A 22,407-nucleotide genomic window follows, 5' to 3' on the forward strand; every position below is an offset into this window, starting at 1 on the left:
ATCTGCCCATAACCGCGGGCACGACTTTCGAAAGTTCAAATCCCTGCAGGGGAGTCCCAACTTAGCCCATGACAAGCTCTCACGGTCAACGAAGGAATAGACCTTCTCCCGAGACATTCCGATCAGACTCGGTATCCCGGTTCTACAAGACACTTTGACAAGTAAAACAAATCCAGCAACACCGCCCGAATGTGCCGACAAATCCCGATAGGAGCTGCACATATCTTGTTCTCAGGGCACACTCAGATGAGACATCCTACGAGTAAAACCAACCCTCAAGTTGCCCCGAGGTGGCCCCGCAGTCTACTCGGTCGGACCAACACTCAGAGGAGCACTGGCCCGGGGGGGGGGTTTAAATAAGATGACCCTCGATCTCCGGAAACCCAAGGGAAAAAGAGACTAGGTGGCAAATGGTAAAACCAAGGTTGGGCATTGCTGGAAAAGCTTTAATCAAGGCAAACTATCAAGGGGTTCCCATTATCACCCAACCGCGTAAGGAACGCAAAATCCGGGAACATAACACCGATATGACGGAAACTAGGGCGGCAAGAGTGGAACAAAACACTAGGCGAGAGGCCGAGCCTTCCACCCTTTACCAAGTATATAGATGCATTAAGATAACAAGATAATATAATGATATCCCAACAAGTAAATAATGTTCTAACAAGGAACGGTCTCCAATCTTCACCTGCAACTAGCAACGCTATAAGAGGGGCTGAGCAAAGCGGTAACATAGCCAATCAACGGTTTGCTAGGACATGGTGGGTTAGAGGTTTGACATGGTAGTGATTTCGAGGGTATGATCATCTTGCCTGCACAGTTGTCAGAGTTGACTGGATCCTCGAAAGCAAACTCAACGGGCTCCTCGTTAGCGAACTCGTCTCCCGTCTCTACCCAAACAAGACAGACAAGCAACAAGGACACAATCAACCACGTGCAAAGCTCAAACAATATGATGCAAACATGGTAGGCTATGCGGGATGCGATATGCGATGCATATGCAAGATTTGACAAGGAATGAATGAATCTGGGCTCAACATGGAAATCCAAGTGTTCCACTGGAAAGGTGAGATGAAATCGCTTGAAAACGATATAAAGATCACCGGAACCGGAGTTACGGTTTGGAAATGGCAAGCAATTCAAATATGACCACGTTCTGCGATTTACAGCAAGTAGCCATCTAAATGCAACAAGATGAATGTGCTACAGCACCCAAACATGGCAACAAAATACATGGCAGGGATCCATTCATGATGCTTAACAAAATAGGAACACTGAGCTACGGCCAATTCATCCATTAACAGGTTCAAACAAGCATGGCAAAAATGCATTTGGTAAACAGATTTCAGACTTAGTGAAATTAACACTTGTCTGGAATTTCAGATTAGATAGCACACTTTGGGGCATGAAAACTATATGCTACAGGACCTGAACATGGCAAAGTAAAGCATGGCATGGAGATACTCAAAGAGCTTAACAAAAGTCCCTTAGTGACCTTGAGCCAAAAGGGATCATAAAATACATTTGCAAGCATGTGAACATGGCAAAAACATAATCAGTTCACAGACTTAGTGAAAAACTGGAGCATGCAAAACAGATACCAAGTAGGCATGTTTACGAGCTTGATGCACTCACTACAGAGCATGTCATGACAATATAAGCATACACCCATCAAGAATACACATTATACAAGCTATACATGGCAAGAACAATAGCATAGCATGCGTGAATCAACTACAACATCCTCGGCAAAATCGCTAACAAGTAGACAATCTGCCCAGATTCATGAAATAGCAAAAGTAGAGCTCGATTGACTCAAGCTAGGGTGCTCCATAATTGCAAACAAAGACATGGATGGATAGAGCACCACAAGATTAACAAAACATCCTTACTGATCATCCTCAAAAGAGGCACGGATCACTAGGAAACAACATGAATATATGGCATATTGAAATAAACAGATCAAGGACTTAGTGCAAATGCTAAGTCCCTGAAATCAGCATTAACGAATGCACCACTTTGCAAGCTTGTGATAGTCACCACACACATCACAAAAATACATGGGTTGCACCTCTGGATAGATGGCCAAACTTATAACAAAACTCATGTAAAGCTCAGGGGCATATCATGCACACAATAATCATGGCAAAAATGACAAATATCTAAATGGAGCAACAGATCTGACAATTATCTCAAATAGCATTCGTACAACAACATTTCGGGCATCAGGATGAACTCAAATGAAAATGATGCAATGAGATGAAATGATGTGCTCTCTGAGACGAACATTTTGATATGCTATATGCCCAAAACGGAGCTACGGATGCGGAGTTATGATGTAATGAACATAGCGAAAAAATTAGGGTTTCGGGCAAAAAGTCAACCGATTTGGATCTGGAGGGTACTGTAGCGGCGGCGCGTATTCCGAGGTTCGCCGGGGAGGCCGGTGCCGGAGTCAGACTTGCCGGCGTCGAGGAGGGAGGAGGAAGGCCGGGCCTCGCCGGGGCGTGCGGCGGCGCAGCCGCGGCGTCGGGTGGCGAGGGCGCGGCAGGGGCGGCGACCGGAGCTCGCCGGAGTTGCTGCCGCGGGCTCCGGCGGCGAGGAGGTGCGGCGGCCGGCGAGCGGGAGCGCGAGGAGGCGCGGCGAGGAGGAAGCCCCGGGCGGCGGCGGTGGCGACCCGGGCCGGGAGGACTGCGCGCGGGCTCTCCGGGCCGGCGCAGTTGGTGGAGGCGGCGGCGACACGTGGCGCCCTGTGATTGGTCGCGGGCGGCGGCGGACGTGTCCGGCCGCGCGGAGAGGGTGGATCTAGGGTTTCGGGCGAGGGGATCCGCGAATTTTGAGGAGGGGGTCTATATATAGAGGTAGAGGGAGCTAGGAGTGTCCAAATGAGGTGCGGTTTTTAGCCACGCGATCGTAATCGAACGCTCTAGATGATGGAGAGGGTTTTGGTGAGTTTTGGGCCAACTTGGAGGGGTGTTGGGCTGCCACACACACGAGGCCTTCTCGGTCCCTCGGTTAACCGTTGGAGCATCAAACGAAGTACAAATGGTACGAAACTTGACAGGCGGTCTACCGGTAGTAAACCAAGGCCGCTTGGCAAGTCTCGGTCCAATCTGGGAATGTTTAATCCTCACACATGAAAGAAAGGTAGAAATGACCACCGGAGGAGAACGGAGCGCCGGAATGCAAAACGGACAACGGGGAAAATGCTCGGATGCATAAGACAAACATGTATGCAAATGAAATGCACATGATGACATGATATGCAATGCATGACACGCAAGCAATGGCAACACAACAACAGCGAATAACTGGAGGACACCTGGCACATCGGTCTCGGGGCGTTACACTTGGCATCTTCATCTTGAGGTAAGCATAGTGGGGGACCGCCATGAACTTGGCCAGAGCAGGCCGGACAAGTAGCGCGTGATAGGGGCTCTCAAGGTCCACCACTTCGAACCAGACTGGCTCTCGGCGGAAGTGATCTTTGTCTCCAAAGAGGACATCTATCTGGGTCTTGCCGATCGGTGAGCAGGAAAGGCCAGGGACTATGCCATGGAATACAGTCCGGCTGGGCTGAAGCTGCCTTTGCTTGATTCCCAACTTCTCCATAGTGTCACGGTACAGGATGTTGATGCTGCTGCCGCCATCTATCAGCACTCGGGAGAAACGAGCAGCCCGCCTCTCTGTTGCGAAGGTGGCATCTAAGACCAGAGCATAAGAACCGGGAGAGGGCATCACCTCCGGGTGGTCAGCTCTACTCCAGCTGATAGGCTTCTCAGACCAATGCATGAACTCGGGGGTCTCTGATGCTATTGCATGCACTTCTTGTTGCTGCTGCCATCTGCTGTGCTTATCATCGGCCACGCTGGTGAACACGACATATGCTCCATGCTCTTCAGGATATTCATCTTGTATTGCGCCGACTGGACAAACCGCCGGTTGCTGGGGAGGAGGAGGCGGCGGGCCAGCAGGCGGAGGAGGCAGGAGTCCATCGCCCTTGGCAATCCGGGTGAGCCAGTGGCACTTCCGAGTGATGTGATTGGACGGCTTCGCACCGCTGTGAAACTTGCAGGGTCCATCGAGAGTCTGCTTGTATGAGAAGGCGGGCAGCCAGTTGGGCTTGCCGCCCTTTTGACGCTTGGGAGGAGGTTGCCCTTCCGGCTGCTGGTCTTCGATTTTCGCCACCTGCAGGCTTGTCGAAGCCGGTTGTGGCGCCTTGCGCTTGTTGTCGTTTTGCTGCTGCCGCCGACTGGTGTCACCAGCCGGGGTTCGAGGAGCTTGAGGAGCCACCTTGCCGGATGCATCAACTTGAATCTCCGCCTTCATGGAGGAGTCGGCCATGGCATGTTTGTCCGCTATGATCAGCAACTCATCGAGGGTGGCCGGCTCGTCGCACAGGAGTTTGTGCTTGAGCAGAGTGCCCTCTCTGCACCCGGTTGTGAAGTACTCAATAGCCTGCACCTCGTGCACGCCTTCGCAGGAGTTGCGCAGCTCAGCCCAACGCGTGAGGTAGTCGCGAGTTGACTCGTTGGGGCCTTGGACGCACAAGGAGAGCTGGCGAGGCTTGGGCGGCCGCTTGTACGTGCTGGTGAATTTGCGGATGAAGGCTTCGGTGAAATCAACCCAGCTGTTGATGCTGCGGGGCTTCAGGCTGTTCAGCCATGTCCGGGCGGTGCCTTGGAGCATGAGCGGAACATACTTCACGGCAACGCGCTTGTTGCTGTTTGCGATGCTGACGGCCGTGGAGTAGTCAACTAGCCAGTCTTCCGGCTTCACGGAGCCGGTGTACTTGGGCATATCTCTTGGGAGTGTGAACCCTTTGGGGAAGGGCTCATCACGAATGCGGGGGCCGAAACAGGGCGGGCCCAGCGCGTCTTCTTGTTCTAGCGCCAGGGATCGGTTGAGACGATCGATCCGGTGGCGAGTGTCATTCTCTCCGGCTCCTTCTCGGGGGCCAAGGCGGTCACCGAGTGTGTAAGTGCATCTAGTGCCACCCCTAGTTGGTTTTGGAGTATTGACGACAAACCTAGTTGAGGGACTAATGTGTTTGTGAGAATTGCAGGAAAACACAGGTAGAAGTCCCTCATTGATTTGGTTTTACTACCAGAGATGACCCCTAAAAATGTACGAAGACATTGAAGACAATGGTGGTTTATGAAGATATTCATATTGAAGACAATGACATGAGAAGACTCCCTATGAAGCTTTTGAAACTCGAAGACCTAGATCCTTCGTAGTTTTATTTCATTCATGTTGCGTCATAGGAACCACCGTACTGTTAAGAGGGGTCGAAGATAACCAGTCAGAATGACTGAAGTGATGCCTAATTCAAATCCTATGTCTTCGAGCGAAGCTATGAGAGAAAATCTGTCCAGAGTCAGACAAGTCAGCTTTACTTGTAGCCCAAGTAAAAGTTGCCGTGTGGAGTTTTCGAAATCCGAACCGTTGAGACAGTGTGTCATTCCTTAGTGACCCAGGGGTCATTTCGGACAGATCAGGTCGGTTGCCAGTGGCTATAAAGCTACCACCCCCCCACAACCTTAAGGTTGGCTGCTCAAATTTCAGTGCACGGCTTTTGTCGTTTGAGAGCAACCCACCTCGAAGCCTTTGAGAGAAAATTCCTAGTGAGGAGAAAAGCCCTAACCACCCAGAGCCAGAGTAAATTGGGCATCACTTAAGTCTTCTTGTCTGTGTGATCTGAAGACTTATTACACTTGAGGACTGTGAATCCTCCAGACAGTTAGGCGTCGCGTTCAGAGCATCCAAGAGACATTGTGGATTGCCAGTGAACAAAGTCTGTGAAGGTTTGGGAGTCTACCTTGAAGACTTACCAGAGTGATTGGGCAAGGACTAAGTGACCTTAGCTCAAGGAGATTACGGTGAGGACTTGGTGTCCTGAACTGTGTGTTCAGGACTGGTGTCCGGGACTGTGTGTCCTAAGGTTTAAATACCTAGCCGCTCCAACCAGACGTACAGTTGTCACAGCAACTGGAACTGGTCCAACAATATCATTGTCTTCAACGTGTCACTGGTTTCATCTTCACTTCCCTTCTTTACAGTTATCATTGTGAAGCCATTGCATGCTTGCTTTATCTTTTGTCTTCACAACATGAATGTATGATCTGTTCGGCTTCATAACTTCTTCCTACCTGATCCTTATTACACTGAAGCTGTTTGTCATTGCGTTTCACTCTATTGAATACATGACCATGGCTGCCCTAGTGTAATCTAACTTCCGCTGCATAGTAATAGGCATAATCTTCACTGTTTGTCTTCATAACTCTCACGTTTTGAAGACTTTCATAAAAATCGCCTATTCACCCCCCCTCTAGTCGATATAACGCACTTTCAATTGGTATCAGAGCATGGTGCTCCCTTGTTCTGTGTGATTCGGTTTAACCACCTGGAGTTTTAGCTATGTCGACTGCAGGGATAATCAAAGTCTCCGCTGCTTGTCCCGTCTTCGATGGAACTGAATATCCCTACTGGAAGAATAAGATGCGCATGCATCTTTGAAGCCATTGACGTCGACCTATGGTATGTCGTCGAAAACGGCGTTCCCAAGGCTGGAGAAGGTGTACTACTGGCTGATTGTCAAGAAGTTCGTTCAACTGGACTCTACTGCAAGAATATCATCTGTGGTCATCTGACAAAGGACAGTATGGCGTGTGAGTGCCTGAAGACATCCAAACTTGGTCTTGGGATTGGCTCTCCAAAGTTAATGAGGCCATATCAACCCAGAAGAGATCAAAGAATCAGTGTCCTTCGCAATCTCTTCAACCCGCTTCAAGCGAAATGACAATGAGAATGTCCAGCTCACATTTGACCGACTCACTGACATCACAAATGAGCTTCAAGCCCTTGGCGCTACTGAGATCACCAAACATGAAGTCGTCAAGACACTACTGAGATCACTTGATAGTTTCGTTTGACACCTAGCCCTGATGATTCAAGAACGTCCTGATTTCAAGACACTCGATCCGTCTGACATACTTGAGAGGCTCAACACACATGAGTTTCAGCTTTCTGAGAAAAGAGATATCTACGGTCCAAACTATGGGCGAACTCGTGCCTTGAAGGCAAAAGCTGTCTCCTCATCTGAAGAAGAATCTGACTGCAGTTCTGATGATCCTGAAGACATTGGAAGAGAACTTGCAATGCTAGTGAAGAAGTTTCAAAAATTCACCAAGAAGAAAGGCTTCAGAAAATCTTCACGATCAAGCTCAAGGAATGATGAAGCTTCTGCTCATGACTACAAGAAGAAAACATGTCACAAGTGCAAGAAAACTGGGCACTTCATCTCTGAGTGTCCACAGTGGGACAATGAGAACAGAAGGAAGAAGAAGAGCAAGGAATATGATTTCTGACGACAAGAAGAAGAAGAAATACTCAAAGTCTTCTTCCAAAACTTCATCAAGGTCTTCATCACACAAGAAGAGCTCATCTGGCAAGGCACGTGCGTTTGTTGGAAAGGAGATGGATTCAGAGGAGGAGTCCGCATCTGAGGAGGCAGAGGTGGAGTCTGAGGAGGAGTCTGATTCTGGCATTGCGAGTCTGGCTACAGCATACGTCGCCAAGTCCATCTTCAATACTGAAGACAATGACTGCATCACCGACACCGACGCAAATGACAAGAACGACTCCACTCCTACCTACTGCTTCATGGCACGCGGTGCCAAGGTAAACACACGCACAACTCGCTATGAGACATCCAGTGACGATGACTCTGAATGTGATTCAAAACCTAGCTACAAAACACTTGCTAAAATTGCAACTGAACAACAGAAAGCAATGGAACATATTCAAAAATTGTTAGACAGAAGCGATGATCTGTTGGGTGCTGAAATGACTCGATCTGAATCCTTAATTGAACACATAAAAAAACTTCACGTTAAGTATCAGGAACTTGAAGATCGTCATGATACTCTCTCAACAACTCATGAAAAGCTTTCCTATGATTATCTTCAAAGGAAGCAAGAACTTGAGAAATTGAGGGTGGCTCATGAAGATCTTCAAAAGGAAAACGAGTCACTTCGCGCTGAACAGATCAGTCCCGCTCAGGAAGGATTTGAACCACCATGTCTTAAATGCATTGAGCGTGATAATGCTGCTTCTATTGCTGAATGTTCCACTGCTACTACTGTTTCAATATCTTCAACTGTTGATGTGGTAACTAACCCCTCTGCTGAGGATACCACTGCTATTGCTGATGAGAATGCTAGGTTGAAGACATTGCTTGAAACAGGGATGTACAAAAGTCTGAAAGGGCATCAGACATTATGTTATGTCCTTAAGAAGCAGATTCTGAACCGAAACCCTAGGAAAGAGGGTGTTGGGTTCGTGAGGAAAATTAATGCAGATGGGTCTTACTAGAAACCTGAGCAGTACCCCAAAACCACATGGGTTGCTGCAAAGGAATTCTCAGCAGATCCATCCAATCTGTCTGGCTTCACTTGTGCTAACCCAATTATCATTGATGAATCCTTTGATGCAAACTATAAACTGTTTAAGAATCAGAATGATGAAGTGTTTGCCAGGTACACTGGTACTAACTGCAGGAATGGACCGCCTATGAAGAAGATCTGGGTTCTGAAAACATGTCTGGAAAATCTTCCTGTGAATGTCTTCGTGACACCTCACTTAAAGAAGACAAACCTCAGACCAAAGGCTTCATATGGTTCAAATGCTTCATACAAAGAGAGGACTCACCTGAGTCGCACTAACGCAAATGTTTTGCAGGGGAACCATACTCAGGCATATGAATATGAGAGTGGTTCATCGAACCGTCATGTTCATATGACAAAAAATTATTCTGCTTATTCCTATGAGTATTATTGTCCACCTGCTAGACTGTTTGCTAAGGTTTCAAAGCCAAAATTCTCAGATGCTGCACTTAGACTTATAGCTTCTAAGCCACCTTTGAAGATGTGGGTGGTTAAGAAAGCTTAACTCTCCTTTGCAGGGAAAGGTCTCCAGCACAAAAACAAAATCTTCTGATGCTATTGCTGGGGACCATAAAAATCTTGTGGGGCGCAAGATAAAATGCCCAAATGGCATCATTATGTACTTCGTTCCTGAATCGCATGCTACTCTCCCCATTAGTCCTAATCTGGATCTAAGTTTTCATAACCCACTGGTTCGTCAAATGTTTATGCTTCACAACACTCTTCGTGAAGCCTATCCCCCTAACTGCACTGTAGGGTACGATACCAGCGACTTCAAAGTCTTCAGAATGGATTATTGACAGTGGGTGTACAAATCACATGACTGGCAGAAGAAGCCTTCTTATGGACTCAACTTTACGTCCATCCGACAAGAGCCACATTACATTCGCTGACACTGGTAAAAGTAAGGTATTGGGTCTAGGTAGAGTTGCAATCTCAAAGGATCAACACATGGATAAAGTCATGCTTGTTGAATCCCTTGGCTTCAACTTAATGTCTGTCTCAATGCTTTGCGATTTGAATATGATTGTAATGTTTGGCAAATATCGCTGCCTGGTGCTAATGGAATCTGACAAATCTCTAGTGTTTGAAGGGTATAGGAAAGGTGATTTGTATGTGGTAGATTTCTCAGCAGGACCACAACTTGCAGTATGTCTTCTTGCAAAAGCTTCAGAATGCTGGCTTTGGCATCGAAGGCTTGGGCATGCTGGCATGAGGAATCTTCACACCCTTGCGAAGAAAAAGCACGTCATAGGCATCGAAGGCGTCAAGTTCAAGAAAGATCACTTATGCGGTGCCTGTGAAGCAGGGAAGATGACAAGGGCAAAACATCCTTCGAAGACAATCATGACCACTACTCAACCCTTCGAATTGCTACACATGGATCTTTTCGGTCCCACTCACTACTCAACTTTTACTACTTCTGCATGCCTCTATGGCTTCGTAATTGTTGATGATTATTCTAGATATACTTGGGTGCACATAATCCTTTACAAGACTGAAGTGCAGGATGTCTTTAGACGCTTCGCAAATCGAGCTATGAACAATTTTGGCGCCAAGATAAAGCACATCAGAAGTGACAATGGCACTGAATTCAAGAACACTGGCCTTGATACATATCTGGATACCTTGGGCATCACACATGAATTCTCAGCTCCATACACGCCACAGCAGAATGGCGTCGTCGAACGCAAGAACAGAACACTCGTTGAGATGGCCAGAACAATGCTAGATGAATACAAGACTCCAAGAAAATTCTGGACTGAAGCCATTGATACTGCATGCCATACAATCAATCGTGTTTATCTTCACAAGCTCCTGAACAAGACATCCTATGAACTCCTAACTGGCAAGAAGCCAAATGTCAGTTATTTCAGAGTATTTGACGCAAAATGCTGGATCAAGGACCCACACCACACCTCAAAGTTTGCTCCAAAGGCACATGAAGGCTTCATGCTTGTATATGGAAAGGATTCGCACTCCTACAGAGTCTTCAATCTCTTCCACTACAAAGTGGTTGAAACAGTGGATGTGCGATTTGATGAAACCAATGGATCACAAAGAGAGCAATTGCCAAATGTGCTAGATGAAGTTCCAGCAAATGAATCAATCAAGCTTATGGGAACTGGAGAAATTGTACCCTCTGAAGCTCAACCTGAAGAAGAACTTATCATCTCAGCCTCTGATCCACATGAAGACAATGCTCAGACTGAAGATATACCTTCAAATGACCACATAGATCAGCAAGAGCAAAGTCTTCGCACCACACACCCTCGTGTTGCAAATGAAGTACAAATTGACAAAATATTGGACAACATCAATGCACTTGGTCCACTCACTCGTTCAAGGGCAACTCAGCTAACAAACTTCTGTGGGCATTTCGCGTTCGTCTCAATATCAGAACCCAAGAAAGTTGAAGAAGCCTTCATGGAACCTGAATGGATTCAAGCTATGCAAGAAGAGCTTCAACAGTTTGAGCTGAATAATGTATGGGAACTGGTTAAGCGCCCTGATCCACGGAAGCACAACATAATAGGCACCAAATGGATATACCGCAACAAGCAAGATGAGCATGGTCAAGTTGTCAGAAACAAAGCTCGTCTAGTTGCTCAAGGATATACTCAAGTGGAGGGCATTGACTTCGATGAAACATTTGCTCCTGTGGCTAGGCTTGAAGCCATACGCATACTACTGGCCTATGCAAATCATCATAACATACTTCTCTATCAGATGGATGTGAAAAGTGCCTTTCTCAATGGCAAGATTGAAGAAGAAGTGTATGTTGCACAACCACCTGGCTTTGAAAATCCAAAACATCCTGATATGGTATACAAGCTCAACAAGGCACTGTATGGCCTCAAACAAGCCCCTAGGGCCTGGTATGATACACTCAAGTACTTTCTGAAAAGCAAAGGCTTCATACCTGGTTCCCTGGATCCCACTCTTTTCACGAAGACATATGATGGTGAACTGTTTGTGTGCCAAATATATGTGGATGACATTATCTTCGGCTGCACCAATCAGAAGTATAGTGAAGAGTTTGGATACATGATGCAAGAGCAATATCAGATGTCCATGATGGGGGAGCTGAAGTTCTTTCTCGGTCTTCAAATACGGCAACAACGCAACGGCATCTTCATATCTCAAGAGAAATATCTTAAAGAGTGCCTGAAGAAGTTCGGTATGCAAGACTGCAAAGGCTTCACAACACCAATGCCAGCCAAGCATAATCTGGGTCCCGACGACAATGGTAAAGAGTTCGATCAAAAGATGCTGATTATGCTGGTGACAAAGTTGATCGCAAATCTACATCAGGCACATGTCATTTTCTGGGACGATCACTTGTATGTTGGTCTTCAAAGAAGCAGAACTGTGTATCTCTCTCCACTGCTGAATCTGAATACATTGCTGCTGGATCTTGCTGCGCTCAGCTTCTGTGGATGAAGCAAACACTCAAGGATTATGGCATTCATCTGAAGCAAGTGCCACTTTACTGCGACAACGAAAGCGCCATCAAGATTGCCAACAACCCAGTTCAGCACTCGAAGACAAAGCACATTGAAATTCGTCATCACTTTCTCAGAGATCATGTTGTGAAGGAAGACATTGATATCATACACGTCAACACTGAAGAGCAATTGGCAGATATCTTCACAAAGCCCTTGGATGAGAAGAGATTTTGCAAGTTACGGTGTGAGCTAAATATCTTGGAATCCTCAAATGTCTTGTGATCAGGCACACATCCTAACACTTATGCATATTGATGACTTAGATGTGCAACACACGAAGTAGCGTATATCTTCAATCAATGAAGACATACATTCTAAGTGTGAATACATTAATGTGGAATTTGACTTCGGAGTGCCACGATAATTGTGCGCCGTGTCTGGGTCTAATACTTCCTATACGGTGGGTAACGCCACCACCAAACGTTCCATTTTGAAGTGTTTCTCTCATGGCGTCACCTCTCAATGTCTTCACAATTGGTTTGGCTTCATTCTCTGTATGTCTTCATGATTATCTTCACTGCGTTGATTATATGGATATGTATGTACTGATGTTCTGTCCTCTACAGCATTCACTTATAGCTATGTCTTCTTGGTTGAATCTTTTGAACTAAGTGAATGTGATCGGACCCTAACCTCTCTATGCTTTCTATCTCAAACTCTATCTCTCCAAGTCATATGCATTCTGTTGAAACTGTCGAATGTCTTCACTGTGTCCTTGTCAGCCGAAGACATTGAGACAACCATAAAAGTCAGTTTTAATGCTCATTCCTCCACATAAGATCCGGAGAAGCAGAAACGACCGCCCGATAATTTAGGCGTGCGTGGGACGTGGAACAAATCCCGATAATCTAACTGGCCACGCGTGCCTCAAATGCGAACCGCCAGGGGTACCTGCGTAATAGCGCAGTGCCGCCTCTATCCCTATAAATATACGATTCACTGCGGTCATTATCTCCTTCTTCCACCCTCGCACGAACCCTAGCGCCACCGCTAGCACTCGACGACGCCGGCGACGAAGCGCTTCACTGCCGCAACCTCTCCGACGCCGTTTTCACGCCGACAGCGGACATCACTTTCTCCGCCGTCGCCGTAGGTGTCTTCCGTCGCCAAGTTAGGGCACGGAGGATCGAACTGCTCGGCCTCAAATCTCACTTCGTCTAGCAGTTCCAAGTGTGGTAAATAAAACCTCTTTTTACAGCTTCTTTTGATCCTACAGTTCAATCACTTTCTGCCATAAGAAGTTTCTCTTCACACCAGTTAAATCTCTCGCTGCATCTCATAACATGCCTAGTATATTCACTTGTACTTCATAAAGTAGTTAGATTCCTCACTTGTACTGATCTATGGGTTCGTACAAATCTGGAACCAACTTCTTATCTATAAGTGAATGTCTTCGCATAATGAGGTCAATGTATTCTAAACCGATTTATCTTCAAAATCTTCTGAGAATGCATATGACCTCTTCCCCTTCCCTCGCACCTTAATGCTGTCACAGGTACATGTCCGTGGGAGAATCCTTCGGTTCTCATAGTCTGCATTCATTTGCAGAGTACTTGCAGCATCACATCAACTCGCCTGAAGCCAGTTCTTGCAGAAGGAAGCCCTTGAAGCCTTTGAACATCTTGAAGCCTTCCAAGTTATCCATGGCTTCAGAAACAACAGCAAGGAAGGGAGGCAGACAGCGACGTGGTGAAACGTCCAAAGATCTGCCTGATGAATTGGCAGAGATGTACAAAACTGATCCTGAAGAAAGCTATGGTCAGCGCAAGACACGAATCCAATGGATTCGAAGATATTGGGCAGAGCAATGGTTCCACTACCGCTTCGTCACTTAGGAATATGCGGAGAAGTGCGCCATCAAGAGACCGTGGGGAGATGTATTATACAAAAATCTCGTACCCAAGTCCAAAGACGAAGCCATTGCTCAAGGATTCTATCCATGCATGGTGAGAGGACCACAGCCAGCTGAGGCACATCCGTCATCACTTCTCTGGTGCCGCGATGATAATCTCTTCAAGCGCAACTTTCAGTTTGCACAACAGTCAGCGAAGATAAACAAGAAGAAATTTGGGCTTGACTTCAACCCTGGTCCCTCCTCACCAAGAGCAGATGGCACACGCAACGCCAATCCCAATATCATCGGGCCGTATGCCAATCTTGCAGGCCTCATCACTCGCATCCTAGTCCAAGGGACTGCTGTGAATGACCCTCCAGCAGATACTGAGTCAGATGACGCCCCTGCTGCTCTGAAGCCAAAGCAGAAGAAGCCAAAAGCTCCAAAAGCTTCAAAGCCAGCCGCTTCTCCCAAGATCGCAAGAGTGAAGCCTTTAGCAACTGCACCTCCTGAAGCCAGTGTGCAGTCAGAAGGCTTATCACGAGTGTCCAAGCCCCAAAAAGCCAAGAAGCCTCAGCCACACACAGGCAAAGAGCTCACAGCTGTTGACATTCTGCGCTGCGAAGCCATTGATCTCTCAAGCGATGAAGATCTTGGAGATGATGCTCTTGAGAAGCTCATCAAGAGCAAGGAGGAGGCTGAAATCTTCAACAATCTGCCTCTGTTTGATGTCGCCATCATCCACAACTTCATCGATGAATGGTTTGACACACCAGACATAAGCTTCAATGATCTGCAGCTACCCATAGGCCTCAGCGTTGCCTTTCAAGGTGCAATCGCTTCAGAACTTGCAATAGCCCAGCGAATTGTAGAACTGAAGCAGAAAATTGATCATGAAAAGGCTCAGTTCAAGAAGCACGTGGCCAAGCTCAGTGTGCAAGAAGTAAAAAACTTCAAGATCATGTTGCACGAGCTGAAAGAAAACTTCCTGAAGACGCGTGCCGAAGCTCAAGGCTCACGAGAACGCATGAAGACTTTGGCTGAACGTTGCGTGCAAGCCTACAATGAGGCAGAAAAGCGCAAGGCACTTGGGCGTCCCGGCATTGACCCCAGGATGGCCGCGAAGAAGAAAAAGAAGGCGGCTGTGCCCGAGCCTGAAGCGCCAAGGTCAGAACCTGATGCTCCGATTGTCTTCCCCGCTGCAACGACTGGCTCGAAGCCAAAGAGTCAATCAACCGCCTCACAGCACAAGAAGACACGGACTGCAAAGGCTAAGGCTAAGAAGAGAAAACATTCTGAAGCCTCTCCTTCTGAACCCATTATCAAGAAGCGCAAGACCAAGAAATCTCGGGCTGCTCCCACAGAGCCCCTGATAGTTGAACCACTCTGCGTCCGCTATCCTGACGCAGATCGTCAGATGACAGTGCATGAGCCTGGTTACATAGAGGCTCCGCACGCTGAAGACATTCCAGCAGCCAACCCTAATGCTTCTGAAGACATTGGTCCCCAAGACAATGTGCAAGGTGATGCAGCCCTTCCTCAGCTTGAGACAAGCGAACAGATCAGTATTGGTCGTCCATTGACGCCAATCACACAAGATGCGTCGTGGGAAGATCGCCCACAGGAGGAAGATGAGCCCCAACCCACTGCAACTCCACCGGCGCCTACCCTCCATAGGCTTCGCAGAGGGCCAAGGCCTCAGGCTGTTGAACACATTCCGGCTGCATCAGCCGAAGAGCAAGCAGAAATACCACAAGCTCCAACTTCCCCGCACCAACAAGAAGCAGTTCTCAAGGAGAACGTGCCTGAAGCTGAAAATGTTGAGGCTGCCACAAACAACGCCGAAGCAAATGTGGAGCCCTCCCCAACAACAGCTTCAGAAGACACCGAAGCTACTGCTCCTGAACATTCTGTGCCTGAGTCTGCTGCCGGACCACAATTCCACTATCACATTGCGCACAGGCCCCAGGTCCAGAAGCCGATCCCACGACTACCAAGGTTCCCAGGTCCTGCATCAGCTCCTGGTTCCTTCAACATCAACGGCTTCAGGGAAGATAACACGTTTTTCGACTGCTCCAAGAACCCTTATTCAAGGGAACAGATTGTATCAGATAGGTTCTGGAGCCATCAACAGCGCAACTATTATTCATGCATCCTCTACAACCGAGGCCGCATCTTTCCTCACAAGCGCCTTGAGGTTGAAGCTGTTGAAGGTCTGCCTGGTCTAGAAGAAGCATTGGATTGCTTCAAGCAAGTGGGTTTGCTGCCATTTATCACTGACGAAGAGCACTGGAACGAAGAGCTTCTGCTCCAGTTCTATGCCACTTTGCATATCAAAGGCTATAACAGAGATCCAAAGACATGGATTCTGGAGTGGATGACAGGCAATATCCATCATGAAGCCAATGCTTTCGACCTAATTGAGCTTACCGGCCTTCCCACTCCTGGCGAATTCTTTGAAGAAGGGTGCCAACTCCATGCTGAAGCCATTGAGAGCATATTTCAGCGTCCTGAGCCAGATATGAGTCAAATGCTCTCAATGATGAAGCCATTTCCTCCAAATGCACCCTATCCAACTAGGTTCTTCGTTGAAGACTTAGAGTACCTGCCCAGAACAATATATCACATCATAAGGCGGACTCTCTGGCCAGTCAAGGGACACTCTTGATATGCAACGATTGATGGTGCAATGAAGACTCTCATCTTCTGCATTCTTCATGGCAAATGCTTCAATGCACAGGATCTCTTCATCCGTCAATTTGCTGCGTCTGCTTCAGAACTGTTTGGCTTAAAACTTTATGCTCCTTGGGTTATGAGGCTAATCAAGCTTCACTCTGCAATCTCCTATCAACCCTCAGCTCGCAATCATAGGATATTTTTGCCCGATATGGACACATCTGCTGAAGCAATATATCCAGAGCCGGCCAAGCAACCACTAAGTCTTCAGAATGCAGAACACCAGAGCTTCACTCAAAATATTGAAGGTGTTGAAGCTCTCTCTCGCGTGTATCCAATGGCTGGCACCACACGTGCCCCTGCCTCAACTGAAGCCACCAATAGCACAGCTGCAAAGAGACCCAAGAAGCGCACTCGTGCACTCAATGACAGAGAGCTTCTTGTGGCTCTTCACCAAAAGTAAGATAGGCATCACGACTGGCTCAAGAGGCAGATGAGAAGCATCATGCAAGACATCAATCGCCTCAGAAATATGGCAACCAAGAATGCATTTGTCACACACGAGACCTGTCGCCGCACTTGGAAGGGCCTCACCATGATGTGCCCTGAAGCTGAACTGCATGAGGATGGCTTCACAGAGCACTTCAAATTTGACTCCACGCCTCCAAGAAGAGCGGTGATGCGCAGCACACCATCACTTGAAGAGTCAGAGTTCTCTTCTTCTGCTGCCACCGTGTCTGCCCATATTATTGAAGAAGACGACGCGACATCATCTCCACCTGCTTCAACGCGCGTCGAATCTGCACCAAGCTCGTCTGCACCACCGCCAAACAACTCCACCGACCCTGCTGCGCCTGGGAACACGTAGAAACCTCTATGTCTTCAAACCTTTTTGGTCATCACTAACAAAAGGGGGAGAAGCATATGATGGTTATAGTCTTCAAGCGGGTCACTTTGGGTGGGTGCCACTATATTTTGCTACAATTTTGCTTCGTGCTTACAACTCCCGTTCTTGCTACATTTGCTTCTTGAGTTGTAACACTTAGCCTTGATGGCCGTCTGCTACCTGCTTGTTACTCCGTTATGAGAAGATAAATTCCGCATGTGCAATGATAAATTCCGCACTTATCTCTTACTGCAGACGTCCATTTTCCATTATGCATGACATTATCTTCATATACTTTCACATGCATAGTGGATTGTCATCATAAGTTAAAGTGGATCTCCACAAGTACAACCTGCCATGTGCATTTGCATTCAAAAGGCAAATTACTTATATGCACATCTTCAGGGGGAGCCCTTGCAGCTTATGAAGACAAATTCCTTTACTATTTCACAAATTATGTTCCCCGTTGAAAACTTCAACTAGTTTGTCATCAATCACCAAAAAGGGGGAGATTGTAAGTGCATCTAGTGCCACCCCTAGTTGGTTTGGAGTATTGACGACAAACCTAGTTGAGGGACTAATGTGTTTGTGAGAATTGCAGGAAAACACAGGTAGAAGTCCCTCATTGATTCGGTTTTACTACCAGAGATGACCCCTAAAAATGTACGAAGACATTGAAGACAATGGTGGTTTATGAAGATATTCATATTGAAGACAATGACATGAGAAGACTCCCTATGAAGCTTTTGAAACTCGAAGACCTAGATCCTTCGTAGTTTTATTTCATTCATGTTGCGTCATAGGAACCACCGTACTGTTAAGAGGGGTCGAAGAGAACCAGTCAGAATGACTGAAGTGATGCCTAATTCAAATCCTATGTCTTCGAGCGAAGCCTATGAGAGAAAATCTTGTCCAGAGTCAGACAAGTCAGCTTTACTTGTAGCCCAAGTAAAGTTGCCGTGTGAGTTCGAAATCCGACCGTTGGTACACGTGTCAATTCCTTAGTGACCCAGGGTCATTTCGGACAGATCAGGTCGGGTTGCCAAGTGGCTATAAATAGTCCACCCCCCCACAACCTTAAGGTTGGCTGCTCAAATTTCAGTGCACGGCTTTTGTCGTTTGAGAGCAACCCACCTCGAAGCCTTTGAAAGAAAAATTCCCAGTGAGGAGAAAAGCCCTAACCACCCAGAGCCAGAGTAAATTGGGCATCACTTAAGTCTTCGTGTCTGTGTGATTTGAAGACTTATTACACTTGAGGACTATGCATCGTCCAGACGGTTAGGCGTCGCGTTCTGAGCATCCAAGAGAAATTGTGGATTGCCAGTGAACGAAGTCTGTGAAGGTTTGGGAGTCTACCTTGAAGACTTACCAGAGTAATTGGGCGAGGTCTGTGTGACCTTAGCTCAAGGAGAAAACGGTGAGGACTGGGTGTCTTGGACTAAGTGTCCTTGACTGGGTGTCCGGGACTGTGTGTCCTTCGGTTTAAATACCTAGCCGCTCCAACCAGACGTACAGTTGTCACAGCAACTGGAACTGGTCCAACAAATCATTGTCTTCAACGTGTCACTGGTTTCATCTTCACTTCCCTTCATTTACAGTTAATCATTGTGAAGCCATTGCATGCTTGCTTTATCTTTTGTCTTCACAACATGAATGTATGATCTGTTCGGCTTCATAACTTCTTCCTACCTGATCCTTATTACACTGAAGCTGTTTGTCATTGCGGTTTCACTCTATTGAATACATGACCATGACTGCCCTAGTGTAATCTAACTTCCGCCGCATAGTAATAGGCATAATCTTCACTGTTTGTCTTCATAACTCTCACGTTTTGAAGACTTTCATAAAAATCGCCTATTCACCCCCCCTCTAGTCGATATAACGCACTTTCAGAGTGTCGGGTGGTCGACAGGTGGTGGAGATACGCGCCTGTCTCTGCGCTGGGGAGGCTGGTAGTCGCCTGGTCATTCCACCGCTTGCGTGCTGCCGTCTCGGTCGCGCTCGATGGTGATGTACGTTCGGCTGCGGCTTGCAGCCGGCTCCTTGTCTCGTCGTCCGTGGGTGCCACCGGTCGGCGTCCGGGAGGTCGCGCCATGCTCTCGGCGGGGTGGGGGGGCTGATTCTCAGCCTGCGAGCCAGGCTCCACCACTCGGCGGCGGGCTTCTTGCTGCATGGCGGCTGCGTCAAGGAGCTGTTGCACGCGGTCCATCATGCAGCGACGCTCGTCGCCCTCCAAATGCTCCAGCTCTTCTATCGCCGCCTGGGCGGCTCGTATGTTCTCCTGAGGCGTGGCGTAAGTCAGGCGATCGGCCCCCAGCATGCTGGCGATGGCAGCCCCGCGTTGCCGAACGGCGCCTACACGACTGGGCTTGCCAGCAGCTGGCGTGCCACCGATGGCGCGGTCGACCTCGCACTGATAGGCCTCAGAAAGGCGCCTCATCATGGCCAGCTTCTGGGCGCTGTCGTAGAGCGCCTTGCGATGCGCCTCCATCGCCTCACCGTCGGCGTCTTCGGGTAAGGGTGCGGCCAAGTCCCGCAATGCTGTCTGCAGCGGATCCTGGCCACCTCCGCCAGAGTGCTCGTCATGGCTGATGACAAGCACCTCCGTGACGGTGTTTCCGCCACTGTCCGCGCAAGGAAGCGGTTCGTCGTAGACCACCACGTTGGTGGGGAATGCGTCGAGTGACGCCGTGTCGGAATCGACAAGCATCGGGTCGATAGAGCCAACCGACTCCAAGTCCACAGCAGGCACATTGACGATGTGAAGCTGGTTGAGGAGGCCGACGAGGCGGCTCTCGGGGCCATCTATTCCCGCGTCAGATACGGGCTCGTCGAAAAGGCAAATCTCGCCAACAAGATCGGCGAGGCAGCTTGCCGTGCAGACGACCTCCGCGTCGTGCAGCGCGTCGGCGCAGACGCCGTCTGGCATGCCAGGCTGGCTGCGCTCGCCAGGCAGGAACAAGGTTCCCGTACAGAACAGGTCTCCGGACGACGGTGCACCTCGCCCCATGGTGGGCGCCAAATGTCGGGGGTTGGGTGCGACATATGCCAAAGGATGGCTTATCATGGTGGGAGCGAGTAGAACATCGCCGGTGCCCAGAAGCGGGATGAGGCGTAGACATGAACGCCGACGTACTTTACCCAGGTTCAGGGCTCTCCTAGGAGATAACACCCCTGGTCCTGCTCTGCAGGGTCTCCGCATGATCACTAAGGCACTAGTGAGTACAATGGTGCTCCTTGAGTTGTATGCTAGAGGTGGAGGAAAGCAGGGCTAGCTCTCTCCTCTCTATATGTGTGAGTCTAGGTCTAACAGGTTGGGAACCCTTTGCATGGGTGCCCTGGGGGATTTATATAGGCCTACCCCCAGGGTTACAATAGTAATCTGGCCGGGTGTGGGACCCGGCTGTCAGCGTCTCTGGCCACCGGCTTCTCCGCCTGCTGCTGGGACCCGCCTGGTGGGCCCCGCCGACTGGTTCGGTACGGGGCCAACATGCCGCTTCCGCCGCTCGCGGGTCTTGCCGGCTGCTTGTTACTGTAGCCGCAAAGCTAATAACGCACGCTTGGTCGGGGAGGCGTGGCTACAGTCCCGCCATCTGGTGGGAGATCACTGTGGCCGTGTCTCATCTCGTTAATGGTGCACGGACCCCGAGGGAGGAGTAGGCCGCGTGCTAGAGGACGGCCTCCCTCGGATCCGACTGGTCAGGCTCCTGCCGCCATCTGGCCTCTCGCTGCCCGATAGGGCTCGCCACCTGCAGGCCGTACCGACAGGCCACCGTGGGAGCAGGGCTCCGCCTGACACGAGTGACGTCAAGGGTTGAGTGACAACAGTGCCGCGTCGTGCGGAGATCTCCGCCTGTACGAGGCACTGTAGCCGTGTCGTGCCCTAGATACGGGGGTGATGGGCTGCACTGTAGCCACATCCTGTCTTGTCTTCTTAATGGGGGCGCAGACTTTGAGGGCGTCGTGGGCCGCCTGCTAGGATCCGGCCTCTCTGGAGGTCACCTGCGAGGAGTCGGCCCGTCTCGGGGCCGTCTTCTAGTGCTAGGCCGTCTTCGGGTAGCCGGCTACCAGAAGGCGGCGCTTCGTCCTGGATGCTTGAGGGGCGGAGCCTGCCCGAATGTCTTGAAATGCTTAGGGACCCGGGTTAGGCTACCCGTGGCCCATTACTCCGACAATCGCGTTGTCTGGAACGTGAAAGTCATCCAATGCGGTCCTATATCGATCCGTGGAGCGAGCCGGACGCGATTTTTCTCGCAAGCCTTAGACAAATGTAAGAGGTTGTTGTAATTTTTCTTTTCTTTCGTTTTTGTTCTCTTTTTTCCCTTACTTTTTTGTTTCTTTTTTTCTGTTATTTTGAGTAAAACACACTAATATTTTTTTCATATACATGAGCACTTACTTTTTTAATTATGTGAACACTCTTTTTCAAACATATGAACAGTTTTTCAAGCTATATGGAGCCCTTTTATGTACAATTGTTTTTGTACAAGTTGTTATAAAAACATAAAAAGAACATTTTTTTTATATGAGTGGAATTTCTCCTTCAAAATATGAACTAGTTTTACACATGCAGATCAATTTTGAGATAAAAAACAGTAAAATTTTAGCACATGTAAGAAAAAATGAGCTTTGTTTAGGATTTTTAGAGCGGTAGGAAAATATTTAATGTCTTTTCAAAAAGGTGTTTTTATGTGTGAAAAATGTTCATATGTATCTTGAAATATATGATTATATTTTCTAAAATATTAACATGTTGCAAAAACAGTGTTAATGTATCTCTAAAATAATATACATGCTATTCGCAAAACAAAATAATATACGTGCATTACTCATACAAAAATTAAAAATTAAAACGGAAAGTACACAAAAAGGAAAAAGTAACAACAAAGGAAAACAAACAAACAATAATTAAATAAAATAAAACAGAAAAGAATGCAAAAAAAGAAAATCTATTATAACAACAGATGAAAATAGGAAAAATGAAAAGAAAGGGAAAGGAAGAAACCCGACACTACCGGGAGGACCAAGGGCGGAGTGTGCCTATGCGACCGCGTG

This window comes from Triticum urartu, chromosome 7 (genome assembly GCF_003073215.2).
Source record: "Triticum urartu cultivar G1812 chromosome 7, Tu2.1, whole genome shotgun sequence".
NCBI classification, from domain to species: Eukaryota; Viridiplantae; Streptophyta; class Magnoliopsida; order Poales; family Poaceae; genus Triticum; species Triticum urartu.